The sequence below is a fragment of the Macaca thibetana genome, chromosome 12, assembly GCF_024542745.1.
Source record: "Macaca thibetana thibetana isolate TM-01 chromosome 12, ASM2454274v1, whole genome shotgun sequence".
NCBI classification, from domain to species: Eukaryota; Metazoa; Chordata; class Mammalia; order Primates; family Cercopithecidae; genus Macaca; species Macaca thibetana.
Genome location: NC_065589.1, coordinates 57,447,953 through 57,466,150, shown reverse-complemented (window position 1 = coordinate 57,466,150; position 18,198 = coordinate 57,447,953).

Genomic DNA, 18,198 nt, shown 5'->3' with positions numbered 1-18,198 from the left:
TCTGATTAACCTCTAGATTATGACTCCATTCTCATAGAAATAAATGTGGAGAGTTTGGGATCTGTAAATTGCCAACATTTTTTTTTCCAAAACAAAGAAATAAACCTCTGATTTATTGATATTTTCTTACTGATTCCCCACATAAGCCACTGGATTATGTGACTAAGGTTGCATTTTAAACATTTCAAACAGGTAGCATACTAGGAAATAACAAAGGAAGGTACAATGGGAATAGCATTAAATCTATAAATTACTTTGGGCAGTATGGCTATTTTCACTATATTGAGTCTTCCTATCCATGAGCATGGAACGTTTTTCCATTTGTTTGCGTCCCCTATTTCCTTGAGTGGTGGTTTGTCATTCTCCTTGAAGAGGCCCTTCACATCCCTTGTTAGCTGTATTCCCAGGTATTTTATTCTCTTTGTAGCAATTGTGAATGGGAGTTCAATCATGATTTGGTTTTCTTTACACCATTGTTGGTGTAAAGGAATGCTTGTGATTTTTGCACATCGATTTTGTATCCTGAGACTTTGTCGAAGTTACTTATCAGTTTAAGGAGTTTTGGGGCTCAGATGATGGAGTTACCTAAATATAGGATCATGTTCTGAAAACAGAGACAATTTGATGGTCTCTTCCTATTTGAATACACTTTATTTCTTTCACTTGCCTAATTGCCCTGGCCAGAACTTCTAAAACTATGTTGAATAGGAGCAGTGAGACAGGGCATCCTTGTCTTGTACCGGTTTTCAAGGGGGACGCTTCCAACTTTTGCCTATTCAATGTGATATTGGCTGTAGGCTTGTCATAAATACCTCTTATTATTTTGAGATATGTTCCATCAATATCTAGTTTATTCAAAGTTTTTGACATGAAAGGATATTGAATTTTATCATAGGTCTTTTCTGTGTCTATTGAGATAATTATGTGATTTTTGTCTTTGGTTCTGTTTATGTGATGGATTACGTTTATGATTTGTGTATGTTAAACCAGCATTGCATCACAGGGATGAAGCTGACTTGATCATGGTGGATAACTTTTTTTGATGTGCTGCTGGATTTGGTTTGTCAGTATTTTATTGAGGATTTTTGAATCAATGTTCAGTAGGGATATTGGCCTGAAGTTTCCTTTTTTTGTTATATCTCTTCCTAGTTTTGGTATCACAATGATGCTGTCCTTATAAAATGAGTTAGCGAGGAGTTCTTCTTTTTCTATTGTTGGGAATAGTTTCAGAAGGAAAGGCATCAGCTCCTCTTTGTACCTGTGGTAGAATTCAGCTGTGAATCCATCTGGTCCCGGGCTATTTTTGGTTGGTAGACTATTAATTACTGCTTCAATTTCAGAACTTGTTATTGGTGTATTCAGGAAGTCGACTTCTTCCTGGTTTAGTCTTGGGAGGGTGTGTGTGTCTAGGAATTTATGCATTTCTTATAGATTTTCTAGTTTATTTACATAGAGGTGTTTATACTATTCTCTGATGCTAATTTGTATTTCTGTGAGGTCAGTGGCGATATCCCCTTTGTCATTTTTTATTGTGTCTGTTTAAATTTTCTCTCTTTTATTCTTTATTAGTCAAGCTCGCAGCATATTTTGTTAATTTAAAAGAAAAAACAGTTCCTGGATTCACTGATTTTTTTTATTTTTTTGTCTCTATCTCCTTCAATTCTTCTCTGATCTTAGTTATTTCTTGTCTTCTGCTAACTTCTGGATTAGTTTTTCTTGCCTACCTAGCTCTTTTAATTGTGATGTTAGGGTGCCAATTTGAGATCTGTCAAGCTTTCTGATGTGGGCTTTTAATGCTATAAATTTCCCTCTTAACAATGCTTTAGCTGTGTCTCGGAGATTCTGGTATGTTGTCTCTGTTCTCACCGGTTTCAAAGAACATCTTGATTTCTGCCTTAATTTCACTATTTACCCAGGAGTCATTCAGGAGCAGGTTTTTCAATTTCCATGTGTGGTTTTGAGTGAGTTTCTTAATCCTGAGTTCTGATTTGATTGCACTGTGGTCTGAGAGACTGTTATGATTTCACTTATTTTGCATTTGCTGAGGAGTGTTTTACTTCCAATTATGTGGTAAATTTTAGAGCATTGAGAAGAATGTATATTCTGTTGATTTGGGGTAGAGAGTCTGTAGACATCTACCAGAAAGAACTATTTTGAATTTCATATAGAATCAAAGAAGACCCCGTGTAGCCAACACAATGCTAAGCAAAAGGGACAAAGCTAGAGGCAACATGCTACCTGACTTCAAACTATACTATAAGGCTATAGTAACCAAAGCAGCATGGAACTGGTACCAAAACAGAAATATAGATCAATAGAGCAGAACAGACCTCAGAAATAACACCACACATCTACAACTGTCTTATCCTCAACAAACCTCACAAAAACAAGCAATGGGGAAAGGATCTCTTTTCAGTAAATGGTGCTGGGAAAACTGGCTAGTCATGTGTAGAAAACTGAAAGTGGACCCCTCCCTTAGACCTTATACAAAAATTAACTCAAGATGGATTAAAGACTTAAATGTAAAACCCAAAACTATAAAAACCCTAGAAGAAAATCTAAGCAATACCATTCAGGACATAGGCATAGGCAAGGAGTTCATGACAAAAACGCCAAAAGAAATTGTAACAAAAGCCAAAATTGACAAATGGGATAAATAAATAAATAAAATAGCTTCTGCACAGCAAAAGAAACTATCATCAGAGTGAACAGACAACCTATGGAATGGGAGAAAATGTTCACAATCTACTCATCTGAAGGTCTAATATTCAGAACTTACAAGGAACTTAAACAAATTTAAAAGAAAAATAAAAAACCATCCAATAGTTGGCAAAGGATTTGAACAGGCACTTCTCAAAAGAAGACATTTATGCATCCAACAAACATGAAAAAAAGCTCAACATCACTGATCATCAGAGAAATGCAAATCACAACCATGATGAGATACTATCTCACATCAGTCAGAATGGTGATTATTAAAAAGTCAGAAAACAATAGATACTAGCGAGGCTGTGGAGAAATAGGAATGCTTTTACACTGTTGATGGGAATGTAAATTAGTTCAACCATTGTGGAAGTCAGTGTGGCGATTCCTCATGAATCTAGAACTGGAAATACCATTTGACCCAGCAATCCCATTGCTGGGTATATACCCAAAGGAATATAAATAATTCTACTATAAAGACACAGGCACACATATGTTCATTGCAGCACTATTTACAACAGCAAAGACTTAAATGCCCATTAATGGTAAACTGGATAAAGAAAAAGTGGTACATATACACTATGGGATACTATGTAGCCATAAAAAAGGAATGAGATCATGTCCTTTGCAAGCGCATGGATGAAGTTGAAAGCCTTCATCCTCAGTAAACTAACACAGGAGCAGAAAACCAAAGATCGCATATTCTCACTCACAAGTGGGTGTTGAACATTGATAACACGTAGACACAGAGAGGGGAACAACACCCACCAGGGCCTGTTGGTGGGTGGGGGGTGAAGGGAGGGAACTTACAGGATGGGTTAAGAGTTGCAGCAAATCACCGTGGCACACGTATACCTGAAAGTTCTGCACATGTATCCCTTTTTTTTTCTTTTTCTTTATTTTTTGAGACGAAGTCTCACTCTGTCACCCAGGCTGGTGTGCAGTGGCACGATCTCGGCTCACTGCAAGCTCCATCTCATGGGTTCACGCCATTCTCCTGCCTCAGTCTCTCAAGTAGCTGGGACTACAGGCGCCCACCACCACGCCTGGCTTATTTTTTTGTATGTTTCGTAGAGAAGGGGTTTCACCATGTTAGCCAGGATGGTCTTGATCGCCTGACCTCGTGATCCACCCACCTCGGCCTCCCAAAGTGCTGGGATTACAGGCATGAGTCACCGAACCTGGTACCCCGCCTTTTTTTTTTTTTTTTTTTTTTAGAAGAAATAAAATTTAAAAAGAGAGAAAGAGGCCAGGTGCAGTGGCTCATGCCTGTGATCCCAGCACCTTGGGAGACTAAGGTGAGCATTACACCTGAGGTCAGGAGTTCAAGACCAGTCAGGCCACCATGGTGAAACTGTGTCTCTACTAAAAACACAAAAAATTACCTGAAGGTGGTGGCAGGTGCCTGTAGTTCTAGCTACTCAGGATGCTGTGGCAGGAGAATCACTTGAACCCAGGAGGCAGAGGTTGAAGTGCTTGAACCCGAGAGGCAGAGGTTGAAGTAAGCCAAGATCACGCCATCGCACTCCGGCCTGGGTGACAAGAGCAAAACTCTGTCTAAGAAAGAAAGAAAGAAAGAGAGAAAGAGAGAAAGAGAGAGAAAGAAAAAGAAAGAGAGAGAGAGAGAGAGAAAGAAAGAAAGAAAGAAAGAAAGAAAGAAAGAAAGAAAGAAAGAAAGAAAGAAAGAAAGAAAGAAAGAAAGAAAGAAAGAAAGAAAGAAAGAAAGAAAGAAAGAAAGAAAGAAAGAAAGAAAGGCAGGCATGCAGGAGGCCATAGCTCCAGAGATGAGGAGGTCTAAGCAGCAAAATTATCTTGGAGGTAAAAGGTCCTAAACTATTATGATAATTTTGAAGATGAAAGGGAGGGTGTGAACCATAATAACATCAACAGTAATAATTCTGCCATATAATTTGACCGTTAAGTAGATAGAAATTTTAATCAACTGATGTGGAATACATATATACCTGCAAAAACACACATAAAGTGACAAATATTTTTAAATACTGTATAATTGATGCTGTTTTGTCAGATTTTGGCATTATATGGAGAATTCCACATTACAAAAATTAATATAGTTTATTTCTCAGAGTATTGAATCTTTTGTATAGACAAACAGCTTCTGTCACCCAGGCTGGACGATCTTTCAAAACTTACTGCAGCCTCATACTCCTTGACTCAAGTGATCCTACTGCCTCAGCCTCCTGAGTAACTGAAACAACAGGGGCATGCCACTATATCTGGTTAATTTTTTATTTTTATTTTTTTGTAGAGACAGGTTGGGCTTTCCTTCCCAGGCTGTCAAAATGTTTGTATCTCAAGTTTTTTGTTGTTGCTGTTGTTTTTTGTTTTGTTTTGTTTTTTACATTTTGCAATTCTTTGAGTTGAGTTTGTTTGCCTTTGAAATATCAAAACAGAAAAATATTTCTCCCTTTTAATAATTTAATCTTTGTAACATTTCACAAGCTGTAATAACATCTTTTTTTTTTTTTTTTTTTTTTTTTTTTTTTTTGAGACGGAGTCTGGCTCTGTCACCCAGGCTGGAGTGCAGTGGCGCGATCTCGGCTCACTGCAAGCTCCGCCTCCCGGGTTTACGCCATTCTCCTGCCTCAGCCTCCCGAGTAGCTGGGACTACAGGCGCCCGCCACCTCGCCCGGCTAGTTTTTTGTATTTTTTAGTAGAGACGGGGTTTCACCGTGTTAGCCAGGATGGTCTCGATCTCCTGACCTCGTGATCCGCCCGTCTCGGCCTCCCAAAGTGCTGGGATTACAGGCTTGAGCCACCGCGCCCGGCCAATAACATCTTATTACAATGAATATGATAGCATTTCTTTTGTGTTCCTGATATTCCTAAAGAGATACCTGATTGTTTCCAAAACTGGAAGTGCTTTAAATGAGAAAATACTATAATAAAATGATCACTTTTCAACCCTAAAGAAAATAAAACTGCAGAGAATAATATGGGTTTCAAAAAGAAAATATCAAAGGGAAATTAGTAAAATAACTATCAAGATATGGGAAAAAATAATTCATCTGACATTTTTTATTCAAACAAAATTAACACAAACATTTACATTCTAAAAATGTGTGCTGTCATTTAGGACAATCAAAGAAGATAAGAGTTAGATATCTTAGCTTGGTGGACATTGTATGATTCAATGGAGACTCAGTTTGATTGCTAACCTAAACTGGAAATTTAGGGAGTACCCTATCAAGGTGATACAAAGGATGACAGCTTTTGGAGATAAGTGAGAAGTAGTTCCTGAAAGGTTAGGCAAAGCAAAAGAAAACATACAAGTGGCAAATTAAAAGTTTTGTCAGTAAATGGATTAGAAAAGCCAGAAAAGCTATAAATGTGAGAATGAGGAAAGAAACAGGTTCTATTGGGAAGAACATAATATTCTGTGATTAGAGGAAGCAGTGTACCCAAACAACAAAATAGAATAAAGATCATAAGCGAGAAGCTAGTTGTGTCCTTTCCTGACTCAGATATACAATTGTATATAAATAGATGCATAGCACACACAGTAGTACATCAGGTACTTTCTGTGAACCAGATGGTTATTTCATTGGTGCAATTCATGTCACCCACCACTAAAACACTCATTTAGCATCAAATATTCTAAATGCAGGCATCTCTTAAGTCCTATATTAGTTTCATTGCAAGCAACAAAGATCCAAACCAAAATAATTTAATCCTAAAGAATTTCATGTAATAAAAATAATAAAAAATCACAACTGCAGCTTGAAGTAGATGGCCAATGAGGCTACTTCCGTCTTGGCTCACAGACTCTCCCTTTGCAGGATGTTTGCAAGATCTCCAGCCCTTACTTGCCATCTAGTTCACATATCATGGGGAAGAAGTTCTGACTGTGTTCCATAATTACAAGACAAATCTTGTAACTTTATGGCTCTAGTGAGAAACAGGCCCTATACAGATATGATACACAGATGGGCTTAAGCTTGGGACGCATTCTTTCCGCCTAAGCCAGTCCTCTCTCAGCTGAAATTCATTAACTTGGAGTTGAGCAGATAAAGATAAAAGGTCTCCAAATTAAACATACAGGTATTTTCCACATGAATAGGACAATACTACGGCTCACTGGTAGACATGGGAATGGGAAATTAACATTAACTCCAATTTTGTTTTTCAAAGTTGCCATGTTTCTGCAGTTATTAGAGTTTACCTTAACGGAAGTATCATATATCAGTTAATTGTTCTGGTGCTAGCACTAACCTCAACTACATTTTTCACTGTGTAATAATGGTTTAAATTTCAGCAGGTTTTTAACATCTAGATTTCCTTTCTGTAATATGAGAATCTTAAGAGTACCTATTTGATAAGGTTTTGTGATGCATAAATGAGGTATCATATGAAAACTCTTCACACGGAAACTAACACGTAGCATTTTCTCAATAGGAGATGACATGAAGAAGGAATAATTTAAACTCAGATAACAGTAGAAACCTGGCAAGAGATTAAAAAAAAAAAAAAGCATAGGTAGTTTGAAAAAGCACATAAAATGAAAGCATTAGGCAAGAAATTCTTCTAAATGTCTTCATCACAAAATGATTAAAAGTAAAAACAGGCCTGTAATCCCAGCACTTTGGGAGGCCGAGACGGGTGGATCACAAGGTCAGAAGATCGAGGCCATCCTGGCTAACACGGTGAAACCCCGTCTCTGCTAAAAAATACAAAAAACTAGCCAGGCGAGGTGGCGGGCGCCTGTAGTCCCAGCTACTCGGGAGGCTGAGGCAGGAGAATGGCATAAACCCGGGAGGCGGAGCTTGCCGTGAGCTGAAATCCGGCCACTGCACTCCAGCCTGGGCGACGGAGAGAGACTCCGTCTCAAAAAAAAAAATAAATAAATAAATAAATAAATAAATAAAAATAAAAAGTAAAAACAGAAAACAAACAAACAAACAAAAAACCCAAAAAACCCTAAAACAAAAACTAAGTGGTTTGTTCATGTAAAAATAAAATAGCAAGAAAACAAATGTCAGTCAAACTTAGGTAAACAAAAGAGTAAATTTTCTTTTCTGTTTATATACTTAGTCCTCTCATTTCATACAATAGCTACAAATGAACTAGATTCTAGTCATTTCATGATTAATTCATTATTTCAGTGTTTTTTTGTGTGTGATTTGGAGGATTTACTAAATTGATCTATGATTTAACCTTTATCTACTAAAGGTTCATTTCCATCAACCTCTATGCTATAGGAATGATGTCTATGTTCACTGGGGAAGGTTGATTACATATGTGATAGGAACATCCAATGCTCATTTGGAATTAGTCCATGTTGAATTTCTTCTACTGTGGTATATAATTCCCGCTGGGCCTAAGCTGGCGTCAGTTCTTGAGGCCGAATTACTGGTCAGGCTATTGCACTTTCTCAATACATCTTCAAACCTGAGTTCCTCTTGCCAGAAGTTCAGAGCTGTTTTTGGTCTGTTTTCTCTTAAACCTTTCAAAACTTCCTGAAAACAATGGAAAACTTAGTTGACGTCTCTACACAACCCTGTGGTGCACAGGGCTGTGAGTGGTCTCAGATCCTTTCTTCCCATACACTCTGGTAGCCATTGCTACTCTATTGCTTTGGTGCCACACTGAATGTCTCTACTAGGATTATAGCTTCCAAGTAGGTGACTCTGGTAAGTGATTGGATTCTGACTTATTTCAAGAATCTTCCTGTTACATGATAAGAGCAGTCCAACAAAATTCTTATCAATGCATAAACAGATACACAGTGTTTATGCAGATACACAGTGTTTTGTTAAGGTTCTTTAGGGCCCTTATATTTAGGGCTCTTTTATTTTCTGTTTTTTCACATCTTTTCTCTCTATCTTTTTGTAATTCCAATGCTGCATGATATAACTGAGTTCATTTAATTCATTGTCAACTAAGTATGATTAAGTCTTGATAAATTGCTAAAAACTTTTCAATCTTGAATATTTGGACCACAAAACATATATTTTGGCAATTTGGATTCTTTCTTAACTAACTTCATTACATATTTTCAGAGTTTTTCCTGTGTTCTAAACACACAGAAATGCTTCTTACACCAAAAGAAGACAGCAATACAATGGTTACTGTCAACAATTTAAAGCACATGCATATATATGCATATGCATATATGCATATGTATGTATATATGCACATATATATGCATCTCAAGTTCAAGTGGAAAAGAGAAATGCAGCATTTTAAGATTAGATATTTATCACATGTAGCAGGTGCTATAAATCTAACCAGCCTAATAGAAGTCAGAAAATTATCAGGAAAGCTGTTTCTTCCTGCTTGTTGAAATTTAAGACCACTTTCAATTTCTCTTAAATCATTTTGGTTGTTCAGCAGGAATTTTCATCTCCTAACACCTACAATTTTTCTCTTCTCCTGCTCTAGTTCATTTTACCTAACTGTAGATGCAATTCAAAATTTGATTATAGACTGGCAGCATCAGTGTCACATGGGAACATTTTTCAAATGCAGAATCTCCAATCCCACCCCTCAGCTACTGAATCAGAATCTTTAATTTCGGTATGATCCCCAAGTGATTCGTATGCATGTTATATTTATATGAAGGTGATTTATATGCACATGCCAAGAACTACATTAGATGTCCAAAGTGGAATGTGTATTGCCAATGACTAGTTATCATGCCAGCAGGGCTAGTGCATGCCACTAGTACCCCATGGGCTGGCTCCTGTCTATGTCCACACAGAAGCTGCTAATGTCCAGTGTCAATAGTGCTAATATTTGCTTCTAGGGCATTGTCCTGACATTGCTACAGCAACTGAACACCATCAGCTATCACATCTTAGAGGGTACTTTCAGCAATGTTGTTAACGCTGTGTGTTAAAGTCAAATGTCAGTCAAATATAGTTACAGTGGTTGTTGTTTATATTTTATCTTTCTATTCTAGGCCTGAAAACCATGAATCTAACGTAGCTAGTTTCAACAAAATCTGAGTGACAGATATTGTACTTTCATTTGAATTACTTACTCTCTGAGATATTGGCCAATTGTCTAATCAAAAAAAGTACTATCCTCTGCAGATTATTTCTTTCTTTAGAAAGAAATGTTTAAAAAAAATTCCAAAAAAATCTATGCCTACTGCTATGTCCAGTCATTCCTGGATCCTAAATTGACACATTTTACTCAAAATCTAAGGTCCTTAAGTATCTGAACTTTTTTGAAATAGGACTTAAAAAATCCCAAGTCACCAAATTGATGGTTTACTCTCTATTTTGTTTTAAGGGGAGAGATTATTTCGACAGATTGATGGAGCATTTCAAGTTTCAGGATGACGGTGTATAATTTTCCACAATTTGGGTAAATGGACTTTTCTTTAAGAAAATCATCTGCCACTGTTATAAAAGGTACATTTAAGTGCAAATCTTAAAACCATTATGTTGGCAATTATATATTGTATAATTATAAAATAATGTAATAGATATTTCATATCTCAGGGCAAAGAAAAAGAAGCTTATTACATTCTTTCAGTCAATTAACATGCACATTTAGATTTTGTAAAGAATGATGTGCCTTATATATTTATAGTGACTGAAATATTGAAAAAGAAGTTTGTGCAATAAATTATTGGGCAGTTATTGATCAGGTTTAAATAGGGGCTTCAGTGTCATTATTAGGGAAATGCAACGACCTTTGCAATACAAAGAAGCTTTACATTTTTATTTTGGTGCTAGGCTTGTAAGGCCTTGGTTTATACAAAGCCTTGATTTCTTCTGCATTGTTTCATCCCCTTTAGATCCTCTCTTTGTCAACACGCTGCCACAGCAGCAACTAATGATAGTTATTAAAATGTGTCCAAATTGTAGAATATCTGCTATAGTATTATGGTTCTAAAGGATTTTTAATAATTGAAGAGGCGACAACTTTCTCTGGCTCTTGGGATGATCTGGCTAAATTTCAAATGGAAAATTACATTCTGTCTGTTGCATTCTCTAGTATTTTCATGTGTTTGGCAGGCTCTTTAAAAACAAAATAAAAACAAATGAAATAAAAATAAAACAGAAACCACAGATTCACCATGTAATAGAGATTCACAAGAATGCTTTTCTGTGGTATTATCTTTGGCTCCACAAAAGATGTGTGCACCTCTGCTGAACATGTGCATCTTAATGAGGGATGTGTGAGGAGACTTCTTTGAGAGTTTGGAAAATTTTTCTTATGCTATCCAGGCAGTGCAATTGGGGTTCTATGGGTAAATGTATGAACAGCTATCTGTGTATATTCTTTTACTAAGACTTAAGAAAAAACAAACACTGAGTGAGTTAGGTATGCCGTAAAATCATCAGTCCTGTACATAGGAAGAATTGGTCACTTGGATCCTGGAAACACGCCAATCATCACCAATATCATTTTCTCACCTTCCAACCTGCATAGCTCATATTATGCATTTTAGCATCTGCATTATGAACAGAAAAAAAAACAACAACAACAACAAAGGTTACATTCACTGAGCAACACTGAGGTAGAGTTTCTTTTGGACACTTCATTTTATATGTTTCTCTCTCTTTTTTTTTTTTTTTTGAGCAGGCACTATAATAATAAAACTGAAATCACAGACAAATCCAAGATTTTAATATGAAGTAAAAAAGATATTGATTCTATATCTATATCAACATTCTATAGAATTCAAAAGTATTGTTTTTCTGTGTTCACCTCTAGCAAGAAATTTTCTTAAAACATTAAGGACAGTTAAAAAGATTCTATATATAATATAACCATAAATATGAAAAGCTTTAAAGAAATCTAACCTCATTTATTAATGCTTTCATGCTTTTATAAGTAATGGAATATCAGCAGATTATAAAGAATTATTTGGGAGGCCCTAAGGCATGGTGAGAGAATATTTCTCTATTAGGGAATATTAGCTCTAATGGGTCACACGTCATGTGGAAAAAGCAGGATGTAAAACTGCTTTTGCTTTATGACAATACCGTAGGGCATCTCTCCCATACTACTTGAGGAATATTTTTAAGAGATATTTCACTGGGCTTTGAGAAGTAAGCTATATTACCTCCCTGTTGAAAAGATGAGGGATAGTGAGATTGGAAGGTTAAATGATTTGCTTACCATCTCATGCTGTTATTGGCAGACGAAATATAGGAGAATAGCCTCTGGACTTTAAATCTGTTGCTTAGCTACTGATCCACAGTAGCTCCCAATTGACTTGAACTGCAGAGTACTAGAGAATTTGAAGATTTAAAAAAGATCATACCTCAACAGAAATAAAAAGTGAAAAATTCTATCAACAGATTGTTCTATACATAAATTATTTGATCACTCTCATCAAATAGATTCATGTATTAGTATATTCATTTTTTTAAATTTTCATGTCATCATAAATACATTGCTAGGTGATACTGTATTGTAAATATATATTAGAAAATACCTGTATAAGCTCTTCTCAATCTTTTTCAAGTATATGAATAGAAGAAAGTTATTAAGTAACCTTCATGTTTACTTATCCTCAGTTGTGATAACAAAAGCCATGGCAACTGTCAGGTGATATATATTGTCATGCACCCCAGTCTACCACACTAAAAAATTAAAGTGGAATTCATACTTTTTTCATTGTTCATAAAGAAAGTATATCTTAATTTAAAATAGTACATTTTAATTTAAAATATGCAACATCAGCTAAAATTTGGTTTGGGTTAAAACAATCTGATCAGAAAAATGTTTTGATTTCTATTATTTTCCCTGCCCCCCAACATACAGATGGTTTTAATGAATTCATGAATGTTTGCTTAATTATTTCACTGACCACATCTTTAAAATAAAGTCTCTACCCTTCTCGTTTTGTTTAATGAGTAAGAGTTGGTGGTAGAGAAGAGAGCAAAGATCTCTCCCACCTGCCAGTGTACGTCTTGCTTATACAGATGATGTTTTGATCTCCACTATGACCTGTTTGATTTCCTTTAATTACCCTATATTCTATTTCTCCACATGGAAATACACAAACCTCCTTGGTGAAAGTATGGAAAAGAGCCTTTTAAGATGCAGGCTGTTGGATTGCTCAGCTCCAAGGCCAGGTTACACTGAGTACCAGAGGAGAGAGCTATGCTTTTCCAAGAACATAGCAGCCCCAGAACATTCAAGATTACTTGATCATGTAACTTTGCTGAACTGACTGCAGTCAGTGACTGAAGAATTCGTTAGTACTTGGAAACACTCTGGTGCTTGCAGACTCCGATAACTACTTTTATACCCAAGTTACAATAATTTGTTTAGACCCTCAATCTCCTCCCTAAAACTATCTCTAGGGTCACGATGTGTTTACTTTATTTGCAAGTGTGTTTCACAGTTGCACCTGAAAGCCCGGTTTCTAGAGCATTCCCTCCTTAAAAGGAATCTACGCTTTGTTTAAGCTCCTGAGTTTCTCTCATCTTAAAGCAGTGTTCGCAAACATATAAATTATGTAATGTCTCCTTCTTTATGTACGTACATTTTTCATTATGTCTTCATGAACTCTCTACATTTCATGAATTTGATGACTTTTATTCGTGTGTTTCTCTTAACTTAGCCTGATGATTTCCAGTGTCATATAATATATCCTCCATCCCTCATTTTTCCTAGATTAAGTGGTGCCCTGCCAATATACCCTATAAGAATCATCATCAACAACAACAAAACTAGAAATAAGACACTAATATTATAGCCAAACATAGTCAAAGCAATCATAAAGAAATAAAATCTGTTGTAAACATCTTGTACTTTGGGGACAGGAGTTTAACATTAAATAGAGTACTGATTGTGACATTTATCTGATTTTTATTTGTCTACAATAAGTTGTGCTCATTCTGTTTTTAAAGTATCTATGTTATTTCACTTAATGGAAACATAAAGATAGTTGTGATGGTTAATAGTGAGTGTCATCTTGATTGGATTGAAGGATACCAAGTATTGATCCTGGGTGTGTCTGTGAAGGTGTTGCCAAAGGAGATTACCATGGGAATCAGTGGGCTGGGGAAGGCAGACCCACCTTAATCTGGATGGGCACCATCTAATCAGCTGCCAGCTCAGCTAGAAGATAAAACAGGCAGACAAATGAAACGAGATGAGACAGGCCTAGCCTTCCAGCCTACACTTTTCCCCTGTGCTGGATGCTTTCTGCCCTCAAACATTAGACTCCAAGTTCTTCAGTTTTGGAACTCGAACTGGCTCTCCTTGCTCTTCAGGCTGCAGACTGTCTATTGTGGGACCTTGTGATCATATGAGTTAATACTTAATAAGCTTTCCTTTTTATATATATTCCATTAGTTCTGTCCCTCTACAGAACCCTGACTAATACAATGGGTTAGGTAAAATTATGTCTTAACTTAGCTGAAGAAGCAGTTCTGATACAATATAGACAGACATCTCTCTAAGTAATATAATTTTAAAGTTATAGTAAAATGATACACCATTGAATTTTAAGAGTATACTGAAATAAATGACATTAGTATAATGAGTAAAATGACATTGATGAGAAGTTTAGCAAAACACAATGCAAATTAACACACTATTAAATTGTAATATTCTCAAAATTAGAGTAATTCAGAAATAATATATTTACAAAATTAGATAAATTTATCCAATCTCTGCATACATTTACATTTTTTACTTTTTTAATTTCTTATAATTGGATGCAAATACATCTTATTCATACACTTTTTGTACATTTATTTTAAAAGTATAAATATCTGAAATAAATGAGAGAGTGAAAGCTAGTTGCCAAGATTATAATAGCACATGTAAGGAGTTAAAAACTCATTAAAATATGCCATTAACTTGATGTTTCATCAAGCAAAGGGTAAAATAGGCAAAAGGAAAATAAAACATATGTGTGCTACTTTTTAAAATAAACAATCACATTCACTTTCATTAACAATTAGAGAAACACTACCATTCTATACCTCTCTCTCCTGTACTGTTTACGACTGGAGTTGGTAAGCTTCATATAATACAGAGACACTCTTCTTTTTTGTTAAATTGGTTTTAGTTCTGAAGAATTGACACTTCTCAAACTCTCTCTATTAATACATTTTTTTCTCCCTAGTGATCTGTCTTTCTCTGTTCCAGGGCTTACTTGCTGTCTAATAACTCCTGAGGATGAAATGGCCTAAAGACAAACAGTTTATTTTTATAGAACTGGGAGTCCTGGTGTGTTCCCCTAAAAATTCTTGAGAAATAAAAACACAGTATAATGTATAGTCCCTACTTTAAGAGCAAATTAAGTTATCAAAAATATGTACTTTAGATAGCTTATATGTAAATAAAATTTTTATATTATATTATGGTTTTATTTTTTAAAACCTGTAGGCATAGAGTATTTCTAATTGTGGTAGAAAATAAAGAAATGCTAAAACAACACTTAGTGTGTTTAAATATCTTGGTACACAAAGTCATCAATGTTTTATTTCTTTTTTTTTTTTTTCAAAAACTATCAATTTCTTTCAGGAATGTCCTAATAATGCTACAATGTAAAAATTTTTGAGAAACAGTGTTACAGCAGCTTAAATGTCATATAGTCAAAGATTATACTATGAATACCTAAATCACATATTTGTCTCACTAGAATGGAAAAAAGGGAAAACAACTGAAATTAATTAAGTCATGTGTAATAGGGGCTCATATCACCTAATACGCACCAGTATGGATATTCTGGTTGAACGATTATTAAAATAAGTCTGAACAGTTTGGTAAATAACTGTGGCTCTGAGCAAGCTGTTTGTCCCTCTTTCTGCAGACATCTGTCTCTAATATTCCCCCATTTGATCCAGCAAAAGATGGGTTAATGGCTGGCACAGTATGTGGTTCCTAGAACCAGGGCTCCCAGTGCAAGGCCAGTATCATTGTTTGACATTTTGCCATACCACTTGATAGATATTGTCACTTTGTAATCAAGCAATGTAAAATCTGTCACAACTTAACTCTGTATAATTAGTCCGATAAATCATTCTTTTGTGCATAATGAAGTTTACTTCACCTCACAACAATATCCCTGGGTCCAATTCTCATCCAAATTGTTACCGATCAACTTGGAGAAGCATGTCATACAACAATGAATTAGGGGAGATGTTAGAGAGAAGTGAGAGTCTTTATGAAACACATTGTTGGAAGCTTTTTATAGGTAGTACATAGAGTATTATGCACCCCTCAACTGGATTCCCTTAGAGCAGGGCTCCCCAAACCCCCAACTGCAGACTGGTACCAGTCCATAGCCTGTTAGGAGCCCAGCCACACAGCAGGAGGTGAGCTGCAAGTGGGTGAGCATTACTGCCTGAGGGCTGGCGAGGGATGTAGGTGGCGTGCTCCTTATGAGAATATATTGTCCGATGATCTGAGGTGGAACAGTTTCATCCCGAAACCATCCCCCTATACCACCACCTCCCTTTTGTGGAAAAATTGTCTTCCATAAAACTGGTTCCTGGTGCCAAAAAGATTGGGGACTGCTGCCTTAGAGTCACATCTTAAATGAACGCAGTATCAAACGAGGAACATGACATTGTAAATGGCATTGTGTTTTAATTTGTTTCCCCATATTCATGGCTAGTAGAAAAATATGATGTTGTTTTTGTTTTTGACCTTGTGTCTTGTGACCTTGAAAATTCACTTTTTATTTCTAGGTGTTTCGATCCAGATTCCTTGGGTTTTTCTATCTATCATCTATCTATCTCACTTTAAAGTTGAGACAGTTTTATTCCTTCCTTTCTAATATGTGTGTCTTTTTTTTTTCTCTTGCCTTATTATGCTGGGTAAGAATTCCTCTACTGTGTTAAATAAAGTGGTGAGAGTGGACACCCTTGCCTTGTTTCCTACCTTAGGAGAAAATAATTCAGTCTTTCACCAATAAGTATGATGTTAAAGTGAATAAGTGAGCTGTCAGGTGAATGAGCATAAGTGAGCTCTAAGTTTTTTTTATAGATATTATTTATCAATCTGAAGAAGTTTTACCCTGCTTTGAGTTTGCTGAGAAGTTTTATCATTAACAGCTGTTGGATTTTATCAAATTTTTTCTGCAACAATTGATATGAACTTGCGCTTTTTTATTTATTATTTCATTGATATTATGGGTTACACTGATTAGTTTTCCAATATTGAAACAGCTTTGCATTCTTGGAACAAACTGCACTTGCCAATGGTGTATAATTACATCATAGCCTGCTGAATTTGTTTGCTAGTATTTTGTTGAGAATTTTTGTATCTAAGTACACGAGAGGTATTGGTCTGTAGTTTTCTTTGTCCTGTGATGCCTTTGTCTGGTTCTGTCCTCAGGGCAATAGGGGTCTCATAAAATGAACTAAAAATGTTCCTTGTATTTTATTTTCTGGAATAGATTGTTTGGAATTGGTGACAATTCATCTCTAAAAGTTTTGTGTAGTTCTCTAATGAAATCATATGGGCCTGTTTGTTTCCAGTGATACTTTCTTGGCTTTTTAGAAACTTTTTAATTGTGAGTTAAATTTCTATTTCATATGTATGAGTTTGATAGTTTGTAATTTTCAAAAAATTGGTTCATTTAACCTAAATTGGCAAATTCATAAATGTAGAGTTGTTCATTGCTTTTCTTTATTACTTTTTTAGTGGCTGTAGAATTTGTAGCTATATCTTCTGTTTTTATTCCCAATATTAATAATTTGTATTTTTTTTATCTTAGTCTCTCTAGAAATTTATTAATTTTATTGTTCTTTTCTAGAAACCATTTTTTTTGTTGTTTCAGTGAGTCTATGGTTTTTCCTTTGAGGCATATTTTAAAATATAATATGTTTATTGTTTACTTATGTATTGAGGAGATGGTGTTGCCAACTGCTGAAATCTTTAGCTTTTTTCCATTATTTTGCCTGGTTATTGAATAGCTAACTTGGTGTAAGTTTTTTTTCTAATTTTGACTTTTATCTTAGAATCAGGGAGTACGTATGTAGGTTTGTTACATAGGTTTATCGTGTGATGTTGAGGTTTGGGGTATAAATTATCCCATCACTCAGGTAGCGAGCACAGTGTCTAACAGGTAGCTTTTCAGCTCTTGACCCACTCCCTCTCTCCCACCTCTAGTGGTCCCCAGTGTGTATTGTTCCCTTTTTTTTTTTTTTTTTTTTTTTTTGAGCTAGAGTCTCCCCCTGTCACCCAGGCTAAAGTGCAGTGGCACAGTCTTGGCTCACTGCAACCTCTACCTCCCAAGTTAAAACAATTCTCCTGCCTCAGCCTCCCAAGTAGCTGGGATTACAGGCATGCGCCAGTTGGCTAGGTTGGTCTCAAACTCCTGACCTCAAGCGATTCACCCTCCTTGGCCTCCCAAAGTGCTAAGATTACAGGTGTGAGCCACTGCGCTCAGCCAAATGTTCCCATCTTTATGTCCAAGTGCACCCAATGTTCACTCTGTATTTGTAAGTGAGAACATGTGGTATTTGCTTTTCTGTTTCGTCATTAATTCACTTAGGATAATTGCCTCCAGTGGCGTCCATGTTGCCACAAAGGATATGATTT